The following is a 25,414-nucleotide window of genomic DNA, read 5'->3' on the forward strand; positions in this document are numbered from 1 at the left end:
TTTTTACTACAAGATCCACTTATTTCACTTCATTACATGGTGGTGGATGTTCTCTGACAGCATAGTAGGAAAAACAAAACAGTAGTTGCATCATCATAACCATCATCATATCCCCCAAATCCTATGGTCCCACCAGCAAAGGCAGCAACGCCCCTATGCCATCTGCATGTCACTTCAACTGCTCCATTGTCAGCAAGCTGGCCAGCCCACTACAGTAGTTGGGTCAGCATGATTGCCCAGCAGCCTTTGAAAACCTGACCTTTTTGTCACATATGAGTCAGAGAGCATTATTCTAGCAGTATGCATGGCTCTAGCAGGGCCACAGCACTCAAAACAGCATCCCAGCCACCTTGAGGAAGTGGAGAACAGATATAAGAAACTATTCAGAATGATAGATGATCCTGAGAACATGAAAAAAGTAAATGAAATACAGGAGACCTCTGTTTTCATTAGGGAAAAAAATGTTCAGTGAGGATTAATAAAAATTATGAAGGGAACTGACGCAATCACCGTAGGTGGCTATCTCAGCTCATCTCAAATGCAAAGGCAAGGAAAGCTCGCCGTAGCTATAAAAGGCAAAGGCAATCAGGCAAGAAGGGCAAATATGTAGGAACTCTAATTAACGAACAATAAATGCATAAAATAAACTGCCAAAAGATGAAATCAAAGCAGGTACCTTTTTTTATTTTTTTAATGAGACAATACACTGGTCCACAATTATTTTTTGTAGCAATTTAATTATGACAATGAATGGTGTTCCATTTTTTTTCTTCTTTCTTATGAGAAATTGTAAAGCAGCTTGTTAAAGTAACAAAAATATAGGTTTTTTTCTTCATTTTCTCTTTAAACATGGTTCCATCAGCTTAATGACATAAAAGACTGATGTGTTGTGTAAATTCTTGCCTGTTGAACTCATCTGAACCAACATGTACTACTGGCAGGAACGGCATGGTCCCAATAGTGCCCAAAGACAGCTTATTTGCAGTCTACAGGATCTGCCTGTTTAACTTAAAGGAAAATTCAGTGGTTTATAATATCCAGTGAGTATAAAATTTCATGATTGTAATGACATTTTCTGCACTAAATTCTACCCATCATTTCCTCTAGGCACTATTTGCTATGCTTCCTGGAATGCCTGACAGTATTTGAGTAGTCTGGAACACCTCTATCCAACATATTTAGGTAAATAAATCCAAATAGGATCTAAAACTCCTGTTAAGTAAAAAGATCCTAATGTCAATTTACTTTCAAATTATGTTTAAAATTCTGATATAGAAAATAATTTGCAATTATTGATTACTTTTTAAAGAAGTTTTACCTCTGTATAAAACTTTCAATAAATTTGAGATTATCTGGAATGAAACATCTCGTATGATATAAATTATATAAATTATATAAATTGTTTCACCATATACATGTCTCAGGTATGTTACCTTTGCAAATTAAGCCCGTGGTGTAGCAAAACCATTCACTACATGAGACAAAAGACACAGAGCAGTATTTGCAAATTGAGCAAAGTATATGACCAATGGCCCACATAACCCATCTAATACAAAAGAAGAGTGGTTATTCCAGAGAATCTAAGTAAAAGACTCCAAGATTGCTTTACATAAAGGCATGTTAGCTATTTATGAAGAGAAGCACTTTTCTTTCACTCTCAGGACCAAACTCAAGCTAACATGCTCTCCGTGGATCACCACAATTGAGTACAATTCTTCTGTACTCAGGCTCACTGTTAAATAATGGCTAAAGAGAATGTGGGGGGATATCCTTGAGGATTTTAACACTACCATTGCTGCCAAACACAGAGATTCCAGTAGGTCACCAGATGCCTGCCAGATCTCTCCCATGCCACATGTCCTTCTTCAGAGGGTAAATAAGAAAATGACAAGGAATGACAGTCAAAGGCTTGACATGTTCATGTACCTTGGCCTACAGACTCATCCCTGCTCCCTGTCTTTTTTCTTTTTTTTTTTTTTCCTCTTTTTTTTAAAATCTGTCACCTCTACTATTCCTGTTTCAACCATTTATGTAATTTCATTGTCTGTTATGGCCATCTCCTTATTTGCAGGGCCTGTGGGCATTAATTTTATTTAATATACTGTATGCTTGACACTCCACATGGTGTTAATGAGTTGCCAGCTGCCTGTTGTGATACAAGAAGTAACCGTAAACCCAGTGTCGCCTTTACTCCTGCACTGGTTCAGTTTTCTATTGTGACACATAAATGTCAACTGGTATGATCAGAAGTAAACAGTCATGACAGACAGGAAAAAAGGAGCTGACAGTTGAAGGTGATGATATCCATTAGGCTTCTACAGCTGCCACCTCCTGGGGAGATTGCTGAAGGATTTGAAATGTGGTGCAGAGCTCCTGGCTAACATGGCTCTATGACAAAGAATATCCTTACCTTCAAAATACCTGGCCTACCACCTAACCATCTGGCTTATTATCATTCAGATAAATCCACTTATATGCACAGAAAGGAGAAAGCCATGATGGAACACCAGAAGTGCATAAAAAGGGCAGAAACATTAGTCAATCAGCCCGATGATACTCGAACAGTTGTTAAGGGAGCACGTCATTGCCTTGCTCACTTAACCATGGACATAAAAGAAAAGAGCTTCCCAAAAAGACAGAGTTTAAGATTTCAATTAAATTAAGCTGAATCTTAAGATGTCCATCAAGAGCAGTTAGAAGGATTATGTCAAGTCAATCTTTATTCACATTTTACTCTTTGTGATAGTAGATTAAACACTTCATTTTGTTGAAGAGAGAACTTTTACCTGATAAATGCAGAAGTAAGAAAAATCACTCAGGTTAAATACCAAGCCAGTTTTCTTATCACAACCCACTCCACTGGACTTTAGTTTGTGCAAACCAACCAAAGCCTGCATTTGACGTGTGAGAGGATGACTGAAGAAATTTCAGACCTCCCAGTGTGTGCAAATCCCCAGCAGACGCCAGTGCCTTTGCTCTCTCTCCCCCACACCTCTGTGACACAGTCACAAAGATGTCAGGGCAGAATGCAATCCTCAGATGGCACATGTACCTCTAGGCTGCTGCAATTTATGCCAGGGCTAACATAGCTCAACCCAGAAAATTAGAGCTGTAACTGCTTCCATGATCTCCTCTTTCCATCCCCCAACACCAAGAGCAGTATTTTTCCTTATAAGCAGCTCAGATAATTGCCTTTATTATACACAATATTCATTCCTTAGATTTTCATCACCAATAGATCTATTATAAATTATTTTAGCTGTACTCTTCATGCTTTTATCCCTGTATTGATTTTATTTTTAATGTAAACTTTTAAATTATAATGCCAGAGAAACAACTACTGATATAGCTACAAAGGCTAAATTAGCAAGACCTGAGAGAAAAGTGCTGAAGATATTTGATATGAAACATTAAAAGCAAATGTTATTTTATGTAATACTAAAATGTAAAGAAATGCAAATGTAAATGTAGTTCCACCTTCCAGAGTACAGCAATAATAAAGTATTAGATTCAAGCATCATAATTTACTTAATCAGATGGAGTTTTCTTTAATTCCCTAATTCTTTTCCTTCAGCCATCTAAGCTTTTCTCAGGTTGAAGAATATAATAATGAAAAAAACCAGCAGATACTACTGAAAATGTCTCCCTTTGCTTGTGTTACAGTAAAGCACTGAGTACTTTGCAGCATGTCTAGCATTTAGCCACTGCAGTATTTTAGACACACAGAAACACATCCCCACATCTACTAAGAAAACACTTTCCTGTGCCTCTGACACAGGACTTAAGGAATATCTCCTTTAAACAGCTAAATGGATCACAGAACTTAAAGGCATGTTTCGTCTGGTCTCTATAAAGGTAAGCACACATAATTACTGTATGCAGAATCTCAGCATTTGCAATTAGTTTAAAGCAATTCCAGTAAAAAATAAACCTGTTATACCATGGAATTAGAGCAATAGGTTAAATAGCAATTTTTGTCAAAAAGTCCATTTTTACTCTATCGATTTGAACAAGGTGATACGATGCACTGATTTGAATCTTATACAAAGAAGTGATATTGCACTAATTGAAAAATAATTGGATTCGCCCCACTTTATAACAGATTCCTTTGCACTATCAAAGTTTTAATCTCTGATGACTTTTGCAAAACTCACAACCTAAAAATCACTGATTTATATCTTAATTCAGATATGTCAAATATTTCAAGGTGAGGAATTCCAAAACAGCAGACTGTGCAGGCTGCAATGCAAACATGAAACAAAAGTGAAAACGCTAACATTTTCTTTCCATATATTGTAGCAAATTAATTGTGTGTTTTGGTAACGCTGCTTATTAGTTTTGCATAATTTAAGTTTTAATTCATCGTTTAATTTTTAATTAAGTAGTCTCTTTCAAGATGAGCTTTCTACTCGCATTTTAGTTAGATGCTAAACATGCAGTGCATAAAAGCAGTGGCAAGAATGTAATATTTAGTTCATGTGATTTCTCTGTGATTTCAGACATGAAAGTAACCAATTTTTCAGAGTATAAAATAACAGCAATTGTAAAATGTCATATAAATTTTAAATAATTAAAGACCTCTGAAAATATCTGAAAAACTAGTGGAGCAATTATAGTGAGAAGAAGAGCCACATACTTTTCATAGATTATAGATTTTGCTATGGGTTTTTTGTTTCAGTAGTTTGGTTTTGTTTTGGAGTTGGGATTTCTTTTTTTTTTTTTTTTTTCTTTTTGGGGGGGGCGATGTTTCTCTCCACAAATCCTACAATTTTGCTAGAGCAATAAAACAGGATTTCACAGTTCTAACCTCCCTAGCAAACATGACTAACAATCAGGTTGCTATGCAATTGCTGTCCAATTCCAAATATAGAGAAATAGGGGAAGGGGTACATAAATAAGAAATTTAAAAACAAAAACTATTTAAAGTTGCAACAAAAAGAAAATTGGTATTAATTGTAATTACGCACAAAGCTAACATGAACATTTATCTGTGCCTATGGAAAACCACTTAATTCCAACATTATAAACTCAATGGATGTGAATTTGCTAAATGTTATTAGTCTGAGTTACATAAAATTTATCAACAGAAAAAAAAGAAACAAACCAGCAACAACAACCAAAACAAAACCCAACCCACCCCTGGTTTTAAGAATATATCTGTCAGTTCAGTTGAATATTGGGAGTGCTCCCAGAACTTCTCAGGCCCACACAAGCCTATTTTCAAGGTGAAGGAAGGTTGACATCAACATATCTGAGACATGTAACAACAAAATCCAAAACTAACCTAACTGTACATGCTTTTTGCAGATATAACATAAAGACATAAATATGAGTGCAACATCAAGCTGTATTATCTTTGCACATTTTCCTTAATGTCCTAAAAAAAACCCAGTTCTGGTTTAATTGTAAGTTTTTATATCAGAACTTCTTTAGTTATAAATAAGACTTCTAAAGTGAGCTCCAAGTAGGAACATCTACAGTGTCCAGAAATCATCCCCAGAAAGAAAAGTACTGCCAGAAAAACACAAAAAATTACACAAAAACATACAAGTCCCTTTCCTTAACAAAAGGGGAGCAGCTGGCTATTCCAGTTCTGGAAGATTCTGTGACTTGGTTATATGACCGGTTGAGGGAAGATTAAGTAATTTGAGTAACTTTCAGTCTCTAAACATTGCAGTATACTTTACAATTGAGTATTTACTAGCTGGATCTACTGCAGTTAAATTACACCTTAGAAAAAACCAATTCCTTGTAGGATTCATTATATAAATTCCAGTTTCTCTATTTCACCCGAAGTTGCTAACTTCTGAGGGCATTCCAGCCAGGAGGCCAAGATCTCCCAGCTGCACCATTGCTGCCAGGCTCCTGTTTCAGTGGCATGCTGGAGTGGAGGCCCTGGAGGATGCAAATTCAAATAAATTTCCTCAAGCAAACTGCCATGAAGTCCCAGAAAATTTGCCAGGTAAGAAGGCAGGAAACAAGTTGGAAGCTTGCACTTCCTTAGACTGTTTCATTTTGGGCAAATCCACATTCCTTAAAGAAAACATTGATAAAATATTTTTTAACAGCTTCCTTGTCGCTCAGTCAGGTTTCTGGAGGAAATGAGGAGTAATGAAGCCTTGCTTGGAGATCCCAGTCTAGAAGGTGGCCTCCCTTAGGGCCAGAGCTGCTCTCTGTGAACTGGGCAATTGCCTGTTCTTTTAAATCTGACTACAGGGATCAGTTTCGTGATCTGAAACAAAGCAGCATCCAGTGGGTGACCCCGAGGTGCACAGTAAAGGTCTGTCATGGGAGATACACGTAAAGATGGGCTATGCACAACTTAACAGTGGAGTACAGTTTGTGTTTGCTCCTGCCCAACAGGAAGCTGCAGGAGGAAGCCCTGCTTTTACAGACCTCTGCACTGTTACAATGGTAGGCTGCTCAGCTACCAATAAATGGGCATGGTAGAGAAAGAAATCACTGGAAGTCTACAGTTTAGATTAATCACACTCATTCTTCTGCTTTACTGGGGCTTTACTGTTGTTTTAGGTGCTTTTGGTTGTGCTGTGGATTTTTAAACTGGCTAAACTACAAAGGCTATATCAGCCAAAAAACACTGACTCTGAGAATACTAGCTCTCTCAGTTTGGCTAGCTTCCTACTGAAGCCAAGTGTTTTAAAAATGAAGCTGTCCATATAATTTCAAGACTTTTTTGCATAGAGGCTAAGATAAAGCCTGCAGCAATCCTAATGGAAATCTCCAAGCCCACTTTTAAATCAACAAGCTGAAAATATCAAGTAGGAGCTATAGAAGACTTGGGTTGAAACCTAATGCTATCACTTTACTTATGTACAGTTGAACTTTCTGACAGGAAGACCTGGGTAGATCAGCATTCATTGCAGGAAATGGTCACTTATTAAGGCAGTTACAAAAACTTTTTTTGCCTAGGGACAGAAATACAACATGTAGTATTGAGGAACTCTCCAGCAGTTCCTCATCAACAGGGTACTAGCACTGTAAAAAAAAATTAACTTACTGAGCAATTCAACATAGGTTTTCTTTCCCTGGAGTGTAGCAATATAACACATCTCTACACATTCAAAATCTGAATAATTGGGTCACTTGGCCTGTGTGAGTAACCTCTTTTACTGTCATATTTATATAAACAAACAATTATACTTAATAATCATTCATGCTGCTTGACTTACTAATCTTATCAGATAACAGAACGTGTGCCAGCAATATAAAAGAGCCATGACAAAAACTTATCACCTAGCCTTCAGCTGTATACAGAAGTACTGGAGAGAATGAAGATAAAACAGATTTCCAAATTCACACACACCTCCCAGTATTGAAGGTCAAGCAGCAAAGGATGGAAGCAATTCCTGCTTCCACACCCACAGTTACCAGTAATGGCAGCCTCTTGTCACTAGAAGATGCATCAGAGGGCGGTACAGGCAGATCAGTACTTGGGTGCTGGTGGCAAGGAGCTGCTAAGATGGGGAAGGTGACACACTTGTGAGAAAAACTATTCCGTTATTCAGTACTAAACATTCATTTTGTGCCAAATTTGCAGTTATTTTGAGTAACAGCACTTCTGATGGCTCAGTCTACATTATACCAAATATGTATGTGCACCACAAATGCCATGTTTAAACCTGGCACTCTGGTTTGCCTCAATGTGCTGATGACCCAGGAAACACCAAGAGGGTGTAAGAGCTGGCAAACCAAGCCCCAAAAAAACCTGTAATTCTGCCAACAGTGGTTTTAGCAAATTCTGTCTTCTCATGATATTATCCTCAAGAGTTATTGAGTACCCAGCTGAAGTTTCCATTACACAGAGCATTTCCTCTGCTGTGAGGACTGGCAAACACAACCAACACACACACACACTGGAGCCTTTTTTTCCATCAGGGCACTTATCGGGTCTTTTTTTTTCTTTCCTCCCCAGACACCTATCTCCACAAAACTTTCAGGAACAGAGGCCGTAACCTGAAGTACTATAATAAGGTGTAAATCATGTCTCAAAGACAGATCGATCAAAGTAGGGGAAGGTAGTAGGCTGTTCATCTCTCGAGGATTTAAGACATTACCTTCAAATGAAAAAAAAATAAGCATTTTAAAATTTCGTTTTCTTTTCACCTAAGGCCCTAGCAAACAGTATAAATTCTGAGCAGCCATATCTATTTTTCAGTGGCTAAACTGGCAAATGTTTCTGGGCATTGCCATATTTCACTAACCGTGAGGGCTTTTCTGCTGTAGTTTTGGGCCCAGTGAGATTCAGAAAGTACAAAAGGGCACATAAGATGCTGTACGTTTTATACCCAGTAAACTCTGATCTGCGATTGATTTACACAGTGTGCTAAGTCTTTATTTCTTTTCCTTTAGCTTGGCAACATAATTTCACTTTGATGGTCAGCCTTTCAATTAATCAAAGTGGACACAGCATTTGCAGCTTCTTTTGAAGTCAAAAAGAATGGTGTGCTCAGGACCTCTTAAAATGAGACCACTTATTTAGGTACTTAAAGATGGCTGTCAACACCTAACTCCAGTCTCCCAAGTTTGAAATTGCTGACTTTAGTAATTTGCCCAAGGAAAGTGAACCTGGGGCACAGAGAGACTACACAAAATCTTACCTCTCATGACCAAGAAGTCCTTGGCTCTTAGTTATAAGTGCAGACAAAGCTCTCTTTTGACTGGTTTGCCAGTACTGAAACTCAATTCAAGTACACAGAAGTAGACCATTTCTAAAACGCTGGTTTGCTCAGAACTGTTTTCTAGTGGGATCTTATGTCCAACTGCAATTATGTGATAATGGAATCCAGACAAGGATTTACAGAAATCAGAGGAACATGCAAACTTATAAGGCATTTCTCTGTGTTTGACTACTCAGACGAATTTCATCCAGGTCTGCTGAGCCCTGGCTGTACCGTGCTTAATTTCAATGCCCAGAGGCAGACAGCCTGATACAGGAAGCAGTGGCTGACATTGCAGCCCAGCACACAAGCCAGCAACACACCTCCTATGCAGAAGCGTTAACGCATTCACAAGACCTCTTCTCATAAACTAAGAAGTGCTGGAGCATTAATAAAGTCTAGGAAAAAAGAATTAGCATCAGGGTGGAGCTGACACATTTTCCAGTCCAATGTCTTTTTTCCCTCAGTTATGTGTCAAAGAGCTTGTCTGTGCTGACATGCACGTGTAGCTGGCACAGGTGACGGGACATGACGTGCTACATGAAGGAGACACCAGAGTTCATATCGGGGCTGTGGCAGGCTGGTTCCTGGTTGTTGGGCCACGGTGAGCCCAGAGCACCAGACTGCAGCTGTGGCCGCTCCCTGCCCTTGTTAAATCAAAGCAGCAGCAGCATGCCAAACAAATGCTTTGCTTTGCTTGACAGACCTTTTAAGAGACGTACATGAACTACAAAGGTCCAGGGAGGAGTTATGGTGCTAGAAACAGGGAAATGGATTGTATTTTGTAACTTTCAAGAGATCACAAAAAGCCATATGCACTTTTTCCTTCTGTTTAGAAATGCATCTTGCTCTTCAGTTGTAACACATAATACATTACATCAGAATATGGCAGGTAAAATACTTGCTTTGTAAAGTTTTTGGTGTCTACTGATTCCCAATACTCCCTTCTCCGATAGAAAGAAGGAGAGTTCAAAATAAACTCAGTATTTAGATAAGTACAAGCATACACTGCCATTCATCTAATGCTAGTCCACCTTTTCTTCAACAAAGTATTCTGCACTTCAAAAATATTATGAAACATTCCTATAGCACAGTATTTTTGATACCACTAGCAGTTCCACTGGTAGACCACACTTTTGGGCCTATGGCCCTTAACAGAAACAATACAAAATAAAATTTCCTCAAAAATTTTCAAAATTAGGAGAGAAGGAAGCAACACTGGAAGTACAGAAATGGTTGCTCATACCCACCACAGAATAAAATCTGGATGATGCTGTGTTTCAGTGTCACAAGTAGAGAAAAAAATCAAAAGCTTTCATAGCTGATATATGTCTTCATCTACAAAATGTAATACTCTCACAATCAGGTATTTTCAAAACCCACTGATATCTAATTTTTACCGAAGATTTCATATTTTGCATTCAGAGTTTATTATTTTTAAAATCAGTAAGAACACAGGATGTGCTAAAACATTACATTTTATACATTCTCAATTCTGCCAAAAATACTCAGTTTATCTCCCTCTCAAATCTCAACTTTTGCAACAGCAACCATGCAGCAAATTTTCACAATAAACTGGGATTTACAGGGTACTACTGGTTGACAGTAGAAGTTTAAAAAAAATTATACCACAACACTACAGTACTCACTGCACTAGCAAACAGGCAAAATATAAAATAAGGTTCTCTAAGTGATCCTTAGAAGACAGAAGTGTCAGCCAGTCTGTATTATAAAATTCTTCAAATTAAGAAATTGCAATTTTTAAAACAGAAATTCTTGAAATGAAAATAGAAGCAAATGGAATAATCTGTTCAATTAACTGTAACACAGTAGCCTATGATAGCAGCTAGCCTAGGATTCAGAAGTTTATCAGGGGAAAGAAATTACAATGTTTAGTATAGCACTCTGAAAGAGACAGAAACAAAATACTGTTTCCCATCACAAATTTGCTTGTAAAACATGTATGCCACCTCAGAAAAAGTCACATGCCTAAATAATCTGCAAAGCCTCATCGCAAACACCACAAAAACTATGTATCTTAAGGAAGTAAATCACTTTTAAGACAACTGAACTTGTAGGAACACTGCAAACAAGTGTGTCCCTTAACACTTATTCCATAAAAGTTCCTATGGAAAGACAATCTTAAATGATCAATGTCATTTGGATATGTCGCATCCAGCCTAAGTAATGGTGCTTAGACTTAGTAGCAATGCTTTGTGGGTGTATCTTAGAGCCCAAAAATGCCCACTGACACAGATTAAGAAGATGATCAAAACATATTACAGCTCCCAGTCTTTACATACAACCTAATTTCCTCTTGTACCTTGAGGTACAACAGGACTCAGAAATCTCTGAACCTTAATATAGAATCAAAAGCAAAGGTTGACCATTATCACAAAGTATTTCTCAGCTCAGCAAACTCAATGTAGTTCATTGTAAGCTATTCCATTCCCTTCTTACACAATCTGCTGCACATGTATGTTGTGTTTTACTGGGTACTCTGTAAATAATATTATGCAAAACCACAAAGTAGCCAACAACACAGCATAAAAGCAGAAGCCTTGCTCCAAACAAACACAGCTCACCTTCCCTTCTCTCTGCAGGCAGGGAGAGTGTCCTGCTCAGAACATCTCACTACTGAGTCAAGAGAAAGAAAAGGTGAGACAACTGCAGCAAAAGCAAGGCAGCCAAAATTAAGGGTCCTTAAACACATGAATGTGGAACAGGTGAGCAGATGCACGCTGCCATGGGCATAGATCCAGTTACTTAGATACAAACAATCTGTGGAAATATTTGCTCAGCCTATTCAGTTCTGCAAACTGTGTCATGATTTGTATCACATGTGAGCAAATAACTCACAAATAGAGATTTATAAACAAACTGCTTACTGAAAATCACCTACTCAAGTCCAAGAGGCACATTTAAGCAGGAACAGAGCAATGGCCCTTCATCAAGCATCTGTGCCTCCAGCTTCTACATTTGTGTGGTCTAACACAATTCCTGAAAGTGGATAGCTCTCAGTGAGTCAATCTGGCTATGATACAGGAAAATAAACATTTACACAAACAGTTTTATATGCACCACAACTAACTAGTCAGTTTGCCATTACTTGGATGTCTTAAGTTTATAAAATACAGTGCTATCTTTATTTTTCTTTGCTTTAAAACAAAACACACAAACTCCACCAAAACTTAAAAGGGGTAATACTAAAACCAGCATTAAAAATATGAACGTGATGAAATCCAAAAATGTTTCTTCACATCACACACAAGCCAGGGCACACAACTTATATATGTATGCAGATGATTATAAAGAGAGATTTTACATCACATGAAAATTAACTTGTGTTTTATAGAGTAAAAATTAAAAGAATCACCTAGAGCGCTCTTTCTTGATATGTGGGATGTTTTCTATTGCAGCCAATGACTTCATCTTTTTAACAGTATTTACTATTTCTAACCCATTTCCCTGTTGCTACACCTTTCCACCACCTCCCTGTTCCCAAGCAAGGCACCTCCTTGGCAGTGTACATCTGCCTCCAGGGAGCTGACCCCCAACTTTGGAGGGCTGAGATCAGACAGCATGGGTGTCCTGCAGGAACTGTGCCTGTTGATTTTCACTTTTCTTGTTTTCTTCTGCTGTTTCTCTTGTTAAAACAATTACTCTGCTCCAAAAGTAGCAATCCTTTTTTCCTCTGGATTCTTCTAACAAACCTCATCGGCTACGCTCCAAGGCAACTGATCTCTACTTCTGTCAAGCTCAAAGGCTGCAAATGCTACCTCATATCTGAGGAAGAGCTAGAAGTGCCTGAAGTTTACGTGTCTTTTCCAAGGGTATCAGCTGTTCGATTATGAGGTATTATCTCTCCCTACAAACCTAGCCACTGAATTTTCCACACTGTATTGCTCATTTAAAAATTGTGCTCTGGTTTCTTCTGTGCTCCATGGCAGCCAAATATCAAAGAGCGTTGGGAAAAGCTCCGCTGCAAGGAGATATCAAATTATTTGGGTTAAACAATTCCCAGTCATGTTACAGAGTGGTGAAAAAGAAAAAGAAACTAAATGGAATTAAAAATTTCTACTACACACCGTAGCCCCCTGTATAAAGAAAATCACATGCCAGGAGTCCAAAGAGTCAGGATGCAACTACCCCTTTTATCAATACTTGCAGGCAATCACTCACCTTTTTATGGAAAACAATGACCTTTTTTGATACAATTGTGACCCAGCTTAGAAGAGGAAAAGGAAAAAAGTATGAAAAAAAAAGACTTTTTATTATTCCTTGCAATCAAAATGTAAAAATTTAAATTATCCGAAAAAGCACCTCTTTATTAGAGAGTTGATGAAAGTGTGGGTCAGTACTATTATCCTTTTAAATTAATAAAAAATTCCTGATCTTTTAAAATTCAGAAGAATGATGTATATTTAAAATATTCTGTAATTACTGCAAAAGTATTAATTAACAGTTCATAGATGCATAAGTAGTGAGATGAAGGACTGAGCCAACTACTCACTATAAATATAAGCTTAAAAAATCATTTTATAGCATTTTTGTAGCTGTATGATGTTAGGCAGGTCATAACACTAGTACTTTTTCTCTGAAAACCTAATAATTATTAACCTTTTTAATTTTTAAACTGAATATTGACTTTGCAATAAATTGGAGTAAGTTCAATCTTACAGTCAATTCCAAACATGAAAGAGTTTCTCTCTCAGCTACACTGACCATTAGCACTAATTTAGAGATATTTTCTTAGTCTTGACTCAAAGAGAAGTCTGAATTATCTTACTGCAAACGATTTTAAGTAACAGCACAATAATTCATATGTAAAGCGCAGAATTATAGATACATAAAATCACTGTTTCCTCAACCAAACTATAAAAGGATATTAGAAGTTATTCCAAATTGCATGGGAAAGCCTTAATGTACACAAAACAATCTTCCCTCCACAGTAGGACCCACAGGTATAGAGGAAAAGTATGAGATAACAATTAACAATTCTGTTAACTTCAGCCCTTCAGGAAATGTAGTGAGTCTGCTTCTATATTTTAGGAATATTTTGTTCAATGTTTTTTGCTACCTTTTCAAAATAAACAAACAAAAAAAAAGCTTTCTGGTTAGATTTGATAATTACTAGTTCTGCATGCCGTCCTTCAACTCCCAGAGATGTCCCTCTTGTCACCATAGGAGTCTGAATCACAGTGTAGTCAGGTAACTCCCTCTTGCTCAGCTGGTTTTGGTCAGGCAGAGATTCCCTGCTCCTCCAGCCATTCCCTTCTCTCCCCTTTGCAATACTGAGCCGAGGCTGCAGCCACACACCCAACGGGAAAGATTGCAATTTCTCATCCTGGGAACCCAGAGGGAGGAAAGAAGAGGAGGTGGGAGAGGTGCATTTCCTGTGTAGGACATGCTGGAGAAATTAGTCAACAGACTTCCACCATCTTCATTAAGGAGGGGGTGGAAGATCCGGGGGTCCATGAGAAAAACACTTGTGGAACATGGGATGTGGGGACCTGAGCTGGGAGGGGAGAACTCACTTCAGTGGTGTGAGAAACCAGCTGGGCAGCTAATGGGGTAAGAGACACTCTCCCATGGAGCTGGAAAGGCCAGAATCAATGTGGTTGGAATCTGCAATGACGGGATTTCATGGGGTCAACAGCGTGACCCCAACAGCGTCACCAGGGGTCATTCAGCTACAGGTTGGTGAATGAGCTAGACAAGAGCTGTTAAAAAAAAGGATATGCATTCACATGTGGGTGGAGGAAGCAAAACATGCCAGAAATAGGATTTTATAATAATAATATAGAAATCTTTCTAAAAAGTACAACTCAGAACTTCTCTATTTCATACTAACTTCTCCATGGACACAGAGCTGCCCCAATGGCGCAGAACATTCCTTCCAATATCTCTTTAGCAACAGAGGAGAAAATATTAATCATGCAGATAGTCACAGACTTTTTGCGTAACTGCACTCCAGCACAGCATCCACAATATTGCCAGAATCTAGGTATAAATTCACTCCTCAATGCTGTATCAGACTCCTTTTTACTGTTGGGAAACTCACACCCCAACAGCTTTACACCCAGGAAATCCATAGTATCAGATAATTTATTTATGAGGCCAGTATTAACTTCCAACTTCAGAAACAATATTGGATTATTTTCTATGTTTTTATATGTATGTATGAAGATAGAAACCTCCTCCAAACAATCCCTGAAGCACTGTCAAGAAAATTATTTCAGGATATGCTTTTTTATGTGGACAGCAAACACCACATGGTCCAAAAGATCATTTGTGTCACACAGTGTCATATGTCTATTTAACTAAATGATGGGATATTTGTTTGATGTTCTCTGGTATATAAAAAAAATAAATAAATAAAGGAGAAAAAAAAAAAAAAGAAAACACCAAAAAACCCTAAATAACTTCATATTCTAATTATAAGGATAAAATCCTGTAATGGATGTTCATCAAAAGCAAAAAAATAATCACTACATAGATTTTGTAAATTTGCTGGCAGTTTAATTTTTAATAAACTGTCAGGAATCTGGCATCTAGGAAATAAATCAGGAAAGAGAAAACTCATTAAATTAAGGTCCGCAATGGAGGCATTTCTGGAGAAGCAACAACCTGCCGGAATCCTCCCACCAAGCTCCCAAATGTTATGTGAAAACCTTGCTAGTCTCTAAGTGACCATCCTTGCATTCTGATTACATGCCCTCCAATTTCTAAGGCTCTAAACATCAATATAATGCAATTCTTGTGTCATTCCAACCCTCCAACATACCAAAATCTCCCATGTCTGTGCCCTCAGCAGGTTTTCAAAACTACAATTTCATTTTGTGTGTGTGTGTAGCCAGGTCAATAATGAAAATATTTAATAAGATCTATCCTAGTATAACCTTCAGAGTAATCACCTACTAGACTACTCATTACTTTTTTTAATGCCCTTTGCTAAACCTGAGAGCCTGATTTTTATCAGTCGTCAGTAGAGCCTAACACTTCTTGTTCACTGAAAAGAGACAAATTTCCCTCTGATCAATATTTCCCCCCATTTTTTAGGCTGTCTGTTCACACCTATCCTTCTTTTTAAGGTGGTTACTCATCATCTGAGGTCCACGGCACTTTCCTTCTAAGGTTTTTAATCTCATGAGCCAGATGCTTAGGCTGTGCTCTGCAGGCCCTTGTTAACCTTCAAAGAGAACACACACTTCTTCGCATGAAGATGTACTTTCCCCAGCAGTCATTGGCAAGAAGCCAACAAAAAAGATCTAGAAAAGCTCTTATAGCTGTTACAGCTCAAAAAAGAATTTTAAGATTATTGTTAATCTTGGGAAAATATGGTATCCTGTTCTTTCAAAAAGAAAAATAAATAAGAGCTCTGTGTATAATCAAATCTCTCAAAAGAAGAAAAAAAAAAAAAAACAACAAGAAGAAAATAATGTATACCTCCATCAAGAGATCAAATTTTTCATTCATCTATTTCAATTTAAAAATAACAAAACCAAGATTTGTACTTGACTTCTGGTTCAATTTAAATCTGAAACTATTCTGGATTAGAAGAATTATTGGATGCAGAAAAGGTCCAATCACACAAACCAAACTGTCAATGAAGGATGAACTGGCTGCATAGTGCCAGAAATTCAGTGAACAATACAGGTGGCTGCATAATGCCAATATATGATATTCAACATTGTCTTAACTCTAGCACAGTCCACCTGCTTCCCTTACAAGAATAGGGGGTATTTTAAGTGGTATTTTTAACCAGCTGACTAATTGGATTATAAAGAAAATCATGACACTGAAGTTAGATGAATGCCAATAGAAAGTCAGAGGCTGTAATAAAGTTAGGTCTCAGCAACTGCTAGAAATTGTATCTCTGCATTGCACTACTTCTGCAAGAGAATACTGGTTGGCCTCAAGTCTTATAATGCTGACTACCAGGTAGGAACACAAAGAGTTTGTTTCTCTTCTTGGCTCTACCACTGGCTTACACAATGGCTGTGGCCAAACCTCTTTCCACACCTCAACTTTTCACTGGGATAAAGAAATACTCTCTTAGAATGAAAACTGATGAGAATGGGTATGTAACTGTTATATTATTCATTTATCCACTGCAAGATGTTCCTTTCTGTGTTTATATCCATCTCTTCTACAGATCTCCTGCCTTCACAACAGACATGAGTGCTAGAAGCAGGTAACTGACTTTTTCCATACATCCTTATGGACTGGCCCATATCACAGCTGATAAATATTAAAAAGACACATAATGACTTGAAATATGCCTACCAAAAGCCTAACTCAAGTAGTATGTGCCTAGACCTAGTGACTGTTCAAAATCAACAAGGAAAAGACAAGGCTTGCAGTAAAGTTTACTCTCCACCACAGTTTTTCACTGTACATAATTGTCCTTAAATCCCCCTGTGTGTAAACTCTCTACCAACTCTTCTCCCCATGCCACACTTAGGGCTGAAAAAGACTCTGCCATACTCAGAATCCAGTTTTAACCTCAAGCCTAGAGGTGACAATTAGCTGGTCTGCCTCTGACTGCAAGTCCCATGCTGCAGGATCCTGTCTGCTACTGATCTACATGCTGCAGGATCCTGAGTTTCATTCAGTTTCTGCCTGGCCATAAACACCTGAACCCTCTGCTAACTCTAGAGGTTACTTTCTTTGCCAGAGCATTCGGGTTTTGCAAGACTTGTCTTGGCTGCTTACTGAACTGAACACAATGTGATCTGCCACCAGTTACTCTACCTACTCAGATCTCTTGAAAAAGATTTTTAAAACATGTAAATAGACAGCATGTTCTTTGCAATATTGGTGATGATGATGATTAGTAGTAGTAGTAATGTGGAATGAAGATTTGAAGTAGTTGTTTTTAAACTGGGCACTACAGACTGCCAAGTCTGTAGGAAAAACACCCAGAAATACAAGATACAGCAGATATTTCCAGCTTGCACTTAAACTTAGGCAGATTAAAGCACTGAAGAACATTGTGCTTGTGTTAAAACATAATGAGGTAACTACAAAGACCAGAAAATAAACAAACAAATAAAATGCAGGCACATATTTAGTAAACTCAAGCATTCCAAAATTACTCTACATCCTTATTAAACTGCAGAAAAAATTTAGTAATAACCACCATAGCTGAATGATTAACCCTACCAAAATATCAAAGGAAAATAGCTGTCAAAAGTGTAAATTAAATCACTTAAATTGAACAGAAAATTATTTCCTATTTTCTACAGGTTATGATTTGGAGTGATCCTAAACCTCTGGAAAAGAATTTTCCAATTTTCAAAAATTCTGAAGCCCAATTACAAGTAATTATAGCTTTTCAATTTCAACATGATGAAATAATTTGATTCTTTTTACAAGAGGTCTGGTTTAGCTCAAAATAGACAAGTGCTTCTGCAATGAGTTAGTACACAAAGACAATAAAGATCATTCTCAAAAGAAAATCAGGGATACGTGTTGGCTATAAATCATAAATGGAGCATTCAGGCAAAAATAGTTTGTGTGTTCTATAAATGCCAGCTATTTCCATTGCACATGAGTGAGATAAAGTAAACAGACCACTGACAGTTTTGGTTTTCAAATACAAAATGGGTAAGATTTGAAAGAAGAAAAAAAAAACGTATGGCATAATCACTACTGTTAGATCTAGTCTTAAAGTATAATTTGGAGGAATAGAGTACATGAACACAAGTTTTTCTATATTCTCAATCTAAAAGAAAAGCAAACTGGGACCATACAGCATTAAATTAAAGCTAAATATTTATTTCAAATTTCTTGTTCCCAGGTCTACTTTCTTACTCTCCATCCAAGAATTACCACTTTTTTCTTACTCTTTGCTATATTACCATTCACTAAATTAGGAATTCCATTTCAGTAAAGCTCCTAAAACCTTTCACACAAATACAAAATATGAAGCTCCATCAACTCCAAGACATTGCAGCGTAGTTCATTTCCATAAAGTTCAATATACTTTGCAAAAGGCCTATTGCAAGTGAAAACACTCCTAATAATAACTGATACATTTGAATAGAATTATACCACTCTATAGTGTAGTTGAAGCTGGACTTTGCTAGACCACCTTGTAAATAATAAGTGCTGTAATAAACCTTTATAGCTTAAGGACAAAGGTTTGCATCAGTCCTCTAAATTATAACCAAACTTGATATAACACCCATATCCCATAGCAAAAGGAAATATCCTGTAGAGAGTATCATCTAAATGTAATTAGCAAACGGAAGTAAACCTCAGTCTTTTAAGCAGAAAGCTACCATCTATTCTGCAGGCAGAAAAATCTGGACACAAAAGTTCTTAAACTCCTATGCAAGACTGGGGAAGAAAGCTCACCAGCCAGGCTCTGATTTCCAGGGTTCCTGCCCTCCCCTGGTTTGTTTGAAGGTTACCTATTTACTATGTTACCCTTCAGAAACAAGGAAATTAACAAACTGTGCAAAAACCACTTGCTGGAACAAAAGCAGAAACTGATACAAAAATACTAGCAGCGACTAAAAAAAAAAGCCTATGCCATGTTTGTAACATTAGAAGTGTTAATAGTATTATTAGGTTTAATTCTTTTGCATAAGAAAATAAATCTTCTTTTTGCCTAGTACTACAAATTGGTTAGTGTGTATATAGTGGGTTATAAAGAGACTAGTATAAAATTAAGAACTATTTCTGCCATGTATGAAAGCACCTGGTTACTATTAAGTTTTCACAAAGAAAATTAGTAGATTGAGCATTGACATATTCAATAAATGCAGGTTTCTCTTGTAGTCAGTTTTCTGGCAGTGAAGCAAATCTTAAAAGACTATTAAAAAAAGTGTCAGCCAAAGGGGAAAAAAAACAACCAAACACCAAACAACTGGTTAACTTGTAATAACGATATTTTTAAAATATATATAAATATAGGCAGCAGCAAAAAGCTAAAATTTGAATTTACAGATTGTTTTTAAAGGCTTTTAATTCTGTCTCAGCTGTTGGAACTGGTGTGTGGATGCAGTAATTTAACCAACAGCAGATACAGGGAAAGATAAAGCAGAAAAAGCCAAGCACACTAACACCAGAAAACTGACATCTACAGCCAGTCCTCCCACACCCTCAGGTATATATGCTGCTGAAAGCTAGGCAGGATTTACTCATGTTATGGAATATTATATAATTCCATAGTGCATTTTATTTGAATGTACATTTTTTAATATCATCCTCCAAAACAGCAGACAAAAAAGCTCATTTTATATTTCACATGCCAGGTATGGGGGATTTTTTTCTTTGTGTTTCTCACCTGTTTCAGAAGACCAGATAGGACACTACATCACAGGAGCTACACATCCTTATCTGGATTGGAAGGTTAAAACAGTGGGACATTTGGCTGAAGGTTAAAGTAGTTTTGAGACTGCACTCACAAATACTGCCCGTAGAATATGTTGGGTTTTGGTTGGAGGTTTTTCCGTGTGTAATACTCGACAACATGGAATAAAATCTAAGCAAAAGGGATTTTTTTTTCTTTACTTTCCTTTTTCTAATACCTTTATTAATGTTTTCTTTACTTTCCTTTTTCTAATACCTTTATTAATGTTTGCTTCGTTCCAGGCAGCTGATGCAATTAAAACCTGAATTCGATTTTGAACTGTGTACTATTTTCTCCAGCTTCTAACAGGAAAGAATATGTTCCAACATCCCTGGGTTACCTCATCTAGCAAGACTCAGTCAATGTGAACTGAAAGTGTGAGTAACAAAACAGGAGGCACTTACCCTACATATAAAACTAAAATTATTCTTAGTGAATTATAAGCAAATCAAGATAAATTGTTAACATTAGGACATTAATACATGATGGTTTTAAATACGCCAAGTACATTTCCTGCGTGCAAGGCCTCCCATTCACTGTGTGACCCTTGGGACGGGCAATGGATCAGAGGATGGCTGAGGGGTGCAAAGATGAGGGTAACTGGAGTGGGTTGTGAGCCACAGCAAATCACAAGGCAAAGTTAAGGTGTCCCCAGGCTCTGAGGTGCCTCAAAGGCTCCCTTTAGCACCTTCTCAAAATGAAAAGGTGATCATTACAAACCTTCCGTCTACGTAAGTTCAGATCACAAACTAAATACCACTGCCAGTCTGCTGGAGACCACACAGGTCTGTGGGGGCCTGAATATATGTTGTATTGTAAGACCTGTGTGTGTCCAAGTTACTCCAAACGAGCTGCAGCTGCAGGGTCCTTAGTTGGGCAACAGCTGTGGCTCGTGAGGGTAACTGAGATAAATAGGGGTGGGTCAAGAGCCCAAAAGGAGCCCCTGAGAAGATAGACAGGACTGTGCTGCAGAGAAAGGAGAAGAGCCCCAGTAGAGAGGGAAGAACAACATTGCAGCAAAGATTACAACAACTGGTGACCCCGTGTGAAGACAAACATCGAGAGAGAGAAGGTATGGAATCCCCCGGACAGCCGAGAGCTGTGGCAGCCTGAGAGCTGGGACTTTACGTGTATGGCAGCCTGAGAGCTGGGACTATAGAAGAGGCAGCCTGAGAGCTGGAACTGTATGTATATTGTGATTGTATTATTGTTAAAAAGAAAAGGGGGGAAATGTGGGGGCCTGAATATATGTTGTATTGTAAGACCTTGTGGTTCTGAGTTGCTCCAAACGAGCCGCAGCTGCAGGGTCCTTAGTTGGGCAGCAGCTGTGGCTCATGAAGGTAACTGAGATAAATAGGGGTGGGTCGAGAGCCCAGGAGGAGCCCCTGAGAAGAGAGAAAGGACTGTGCTGCAGAGAAAGGAGAAGAGCCCCAGCAGAGAGGGAAGAACAACGCTGCAGCGAAGATTACAACACAGGTCGTGGAAATTCATCTTGCCAATTGTATTATTTTATTGACATTAACCAATATTTAGAAAACAACCAAATAAGGATAATTACAGACTAACACTATCAAGATATCTTTTTCACAGAAAAAATATGACCGCCTCGAGTTTTATTTGCTCCATTACACAGGCACACTATCAGCTTAGAATTTTATAAATTCACTATCTTCCCTCATAAAATTTTGGATGTAGCAACACAGAAGACATCCAATCCAACCTGTTCAAATAACACATCAAAACACAAAAGGTGTCCAGGGCCCAACAGGTCACTGTTTATATCTCCAGAGAGGATGAAAGGTTATTTGAAATTATTAAGCAAGAACTACATTCTTTAAAGGAACTTCTACAACCATCTATGCACTGGGCCGGGATGTGAGAGAAGAAAATTTAAATGTGCTTTGACTTTACAATTATCTTTGCCTTCTACTGACCTAGTTTAAGAAATGGTTTTACATAGTTTTATCTTCACTGAGAAGCAGACATAAATAAATTATCCATCTCAATTTTGTTGGCATTTTGTTGACTTATGTATGAGATGATGAGATTTGCAATGATACACTCACTGCTCTCTAGCATCTTGGGACAAGTGTTCTTCCAACTGTCTGAATGTCACATGGAGCACAGCGAGGGATCTACTCTGTGCAAATGTGTATCTGTATCTTCAAGGGACATGGTTCTGAGTTGTCAGTATATAAATGGTACTGTAATCTAGATGTTCTTTGTTCAAAGTGCAGTCTTTTTAAGTGACTAGCAGCAGCAAGAAAGTCAATAGGAACAAAATATCCTGAAATCAATTCCAATAATGCGAACGAAATACTCCCAAGGGACAACCACCAAATCATATAAAAAGTTTAGGAGAACTGTGATAACACACTTATTCTTTCGACCTGTCTAAACTGGGATTATATTTTAGGAAAAAAAAACCAAATGAAAACAAAAAAAAAAAGTAGGTATTTTGAGACAAATAAGTTAGCATTTCTACGACCATGTTTTCAGTGAGATGCAAATGCCCAGAGTCAAACACACTGCATTGACTTGGGTTGTGACACTGCATTTCTACTGCACTCTGACATCCACATTCAGAAGTCATCCATTGATTTATTACTGGTTTTTTTCCACAGGGATCTATGCAAATACAGTACTCCACTTGAGTGGAGCAACTTGTATCACTGAACATTATTCTGGAAATAAAATTAAATCTGCTACTGCCCAAAATCTTAGAAGCAAATTCTCCCAAATGTAAAAGATCAATGACATTGGAATCTCAAGGCTCATTACAATGGCTTTGTAATTAGCCTGCAAAAACCTCTCAGAAACTCTAAGTTGAATATTGTGCAGCTGAGTTTCTCTTCTATGAGGCAAATCCCTGAAACGAACAAATTAGTCACAAGGCCCTTAAGGCAGAAAAGTAAGGAAAGCTTCAGTTCTCTCCAACTCTTAACACGAGGGACTTCCAAAGAAATTTAAACATTATAAATAGGCAATACTCTATCATACAATTCATAATTAGACAGTGGAACTAACTGCTGCAAAATATCATTAAGGCTGAGGACTTAGCAAGGCTGGAAAAAGGATTAGACATTTATATGGTGTAACAAAAATATCCAGAGTTCTAATAATTTCCCAAGATCTATTAAATATCATGTTACAGAGTATAACCCAAACTCTAATCAAAGAACATGCAGTTTAGAATCATCACAGAACCACAGAACAGCTTGGGTTAGGAAGAAACCTTAAAGCTCAGCTCATTTCACCCCCATCCATGGACCTTCCACTAGACCAGGTTGCTCAGAGCCCCATCCAACCTGGCCTTGGAATAGTTGCAGAGATGGTGCATCCACAACTTCTCTGGGTTTCAGTGCATCATCTCCCTGAGAAAAGAATTTCTTCCTGACATCTAATCTAAACCTGCCTCTTTCAGTTTAAAATCAAGCTTCTTGCATCCTCCTCTGAAACCTCCACTGTTGATCACTGGGTTGACCACATAGGATGGGTTAAGAAATCCAGTCTGCCATGGCAATTCCTTTGCAGTTTTAAACAAAATAAGCAAGTTGATCTGCAGTCTTTGACAGAAAGCAGCTAATGATCACATTGTGTGCAGTCATAAGGATCTGGGAACTGAGGGGAATGGGAAGCCAAAGTTATAAAAAGTGGACTGCATTTACAAGTTTAGGTGGCAACACTACATTGTTCAATAGAATGGAAAACACAAGAAAAAAAAATAGGAGTGTCTTTGGCTGTTGTGTTATAAGCCTCTTTAAAAAATTAAAAATAAAGAAACCAAATCCATTAATAGTCAAACATGCAAGGGTAAAATACAATTGACCTCAGACTGAGAAGACTGTTTAAGTTGAAAAGTTTTTTCTGGCACCACTTCTTCGCTCTTTTCTCCTCTGTGGGCAGCCCTGTCATATCAGTTCCTCCTTTCACAATGTAAACTATCCTTGCTTCTCCCCGTCTCTGTGGATGTTCTAACTCTCAGAAGGATGTTCTAACTCTCTAAATGTGGCCCTCTTTGTGTTTTTCAGATGCCTTACCAACTTCACAAGAGCTAGGCTGCGAGGGGCCCAAGATTGTCACTTCACAGAGCAGCCAGGTACCAGTGGCTGCAGAAGGCAAAACTCTACAGTAGGAGTGGGGTAGAAAAAAAATCAAAAGAGAATCTCACTGTAGTCCAGATAACATAAAGCATCAGTCCACTCTTAAAAACACCAGGTCAAAAGGCATGAAAAGAAGATGTGCAATTAAAAATGCATAATTCCAAATCCATAAACACTAATCTCTGTGTGTTAATAAGCCTATATGTAAAATATGAGATAAGGGTCTAATAAATGAAAAAACCACTACATTGATAGTTCCTATAAAACACGGGTCAAAAGACTGACTTTGCATGTAAATATTTGAACTACATACTGTAAGTAACATTTCAGCCTCTGCATGCAATTATTAAATATTAAGTAAATAGCTATGGATCATATGTACAAAGGTGAATGCAAAATGCAGCAATATTTAAATTAAGATCAAAACAAAAACAGCCCTTTGGTGTTCTGGTTTTCTTCTTCAGAGTGTGGTGGATAATAAATATCCAAGAGCTTTCCAAGGCCTCCGAACAGATTGGATCCGTTTCTTTATGTTTCCTTTTGTAATCCTGTCACAGAAGCAACGTATCAAAAGATACAACCTGCAATTTGGCGGCAAAGAGAAACACTGCACCTCCCTCCAGTCCTTGAAGATCTCTTTTTTTTACCCCCCAAAAAAAAGCAGAAAGGCAGATCTGATGACTTGTACTGCAGTGTTCAAATCAAGAATTTTATTACCCAATTCACCCTCCTCTACACTGAGAGCTTGGACTAATCCTGCAGGTCAGATACAGCAAGTAAACCACAGCATTTTCTCAAAATATTTTGAGAAAACAAAAGAAGAGAAAAACCAAAAACAAAACCAAACAACCAACTCAGACAGGCCAACTAAGGCACTGTTTGAAAAGAAAAAGCTTGTTTGTATTTTTGTGTAGCTGAAGGTACTTGGTGGTTTTGGATTTCTTGGTAAGTAAGAAAGTCAAAAGTCCTTGAATGAACTAGTACAGTGTAAGTAACATTCAGAACATTCTTAGTTGCCCCTTTTTTTGCTCTACAAGTGATTATTTCATGAAATAATGCCAATAATTTTTTATAAACTGTAATGCAGTCTAAGAATAGGCCTCTATATAAATTGAACACTATAGTCACATATTTTGTGGGTAGATTAAGGATAAAACTGCTAGTTCCATGCTGTGCCAGATGAAAAGGAACTGTTTGAGTACTTTAGAGCATGCATATTTAGTAGGCTATCCAAATTATTTATAAAACTTTAGGGGAAAAAAATGACT

General features: G+C 37.7%; 1 protein-coding gene and 1 long non-coding RNA gene across 2 annotated transcripts in view; one reads left to right on the plus strand and one right to left on the minus strand.

Annotated features, from left to right (window-relative positions):
* ZNF407 (zinc finger protein 407) overlaps positions 1 to 25,414 on the minus strand; it is a 336,446-nt gene that overhangs the window by 243,241 nt on the left and 67,791 nt on the right. The gene's annotated exons all lie outside the window — the stretch shown is intronic.
* On the plus strand, positions 3,620 to 25,160 carry LOC113458719 (uncharacterized). The gene is made up of 3 exons (XR_003379240.2): positions 3,620 to 3,855; positions 20,286 to 20,420; positions 24,075 to 25,160. It is a non-coding gene; the product is annotated as an uncharacterized LOC113458719 (long non-coding RNA).

This window comes from Zonotrichia albicollis, chromosome 1 (assembly GCF_047830755.1).
Source record: "Zonotrichia albicollis isolate bZonAlb1 chromosome 1, bZonAlb1.hap1, whole genome shotgun sequence".
Classification (NCBI taxonomy): Eukaryota; Metazoa; Chordata; class Aves; order Passeriformes; family Passerellidae; genus Zonotrichia; species Zonotrichia albicollis.